The sequence below is a fragment of the Ursus maritimus genome, unplaced genomic scaffold, assembly GCF_017311325.1.
Source record: "Ursus maritimus isolate PB19 unplaced genomic scaffold, ASM1731132v1 scaffold_4, whole genome shotgun sequence".
Taxonomy (NCBI): Eukaryota; Metazoa; Chordata; class Mammalia; order Carnivora; family Ursidae; genus Ursus; species Ursus maritimus.
This window is the reverse complement of record NW_024426552.1, coordinates 74,017,500-74,018,503: the sequence shown is the minus strand read 5'-3', so window position 1 is coordinate 74,018,503 and position 1,004 is coordinate 74,017,500. Positions and strand designations below refer to the sequence as shown.

At 35.1% G+C, this 1,004-nt stretch overlaps 1 pseudogene; it reads left to right on the top strand.

Moving 5' to 3' along the window:
- Positions 1-380: 380 nt before the first annotated feature.
- LOC103676020 lies at positions 381-736 on the top strand (annotated as a pseudogene).
- Positions 737-1,004: the final 268 nt, after the last annotated feature.

Below are 1,004 nucleotides of genomic sequence, written 5' to 3'. Positions count from 1 at the left end.
AACATCAAAATATGTTATTTACAAAAGAAAAGCCTTACATAATAAATAATAAAATAATAATGAAATTATGAAGGTGGGAAAAGATACCAAACAATGTCTAACTAAAGAAATGCTTACTTTATATTAATAACAAAATAGACAGTAAAGCAAAAAAAAAGTCTTACAAGGAGTTAAGATGATCATTATATGATGAAACAGGAATAATTTATCAAGAAAATAGACAATACTATTAAATTGCATTTTCAAGATGAAAGCAAAAAACCTGCAAATCTAAAGAGTTACTTGGAGAATATACAAACAATCAGCTTCCTTCCTTTCTCTCTTCCAGCTATTTTGGCAGCTGCTCTTGGTTGGGGCCATCCTGTACCTAAGGCAGGATGATGGTGCCTGCAAAGAAGACAAAAAAGTTCCTGGTATCGATCAACTCTAGGCTCCACCTTGTTATGAAAAGTGGAAAGTATGTGCTGGGGTACAAGCCGACCCTGAAAATGATCAGATATGGCTAAGCCAAACTGGTCATCCTTGCCATCAACTGCCTAGCCTTGAGGAAATCTGAAATAGAATACCACGTCACATTGGCCCAAACTAGTGTCTATCACCACAGTGGCAGTAATATTGAATGGAGCACAGTATGTGGGAAATACTAGAGTATGAGATTGGCTACCATTGATCCGGGTGATTCTGATAACGTTAGAAGCCTGCCAGAACAGACTTGTAAAAAGTAAATCACGCAAAATTTTTCTTTAATAAAATTGACCACAGCTTGTTTTAAACACACATCCATACATAATCAGCTAAAGAATAGCGTTATCTCCTCGATATTTATATATCAGAAAATAGTCATAGCATAATCTTCCTCTAGTTTTATCAATACCCTTTGCTAACCCTCATGCTCAAAATTAACAAATCAAACTTGTTCAGAGTGCAAGGGATGAACACTTTAGCCAAAATTTCAAAGATGCCTTGGACATAGTTCTAATGATGTCTCAATGTAAACAACTTAT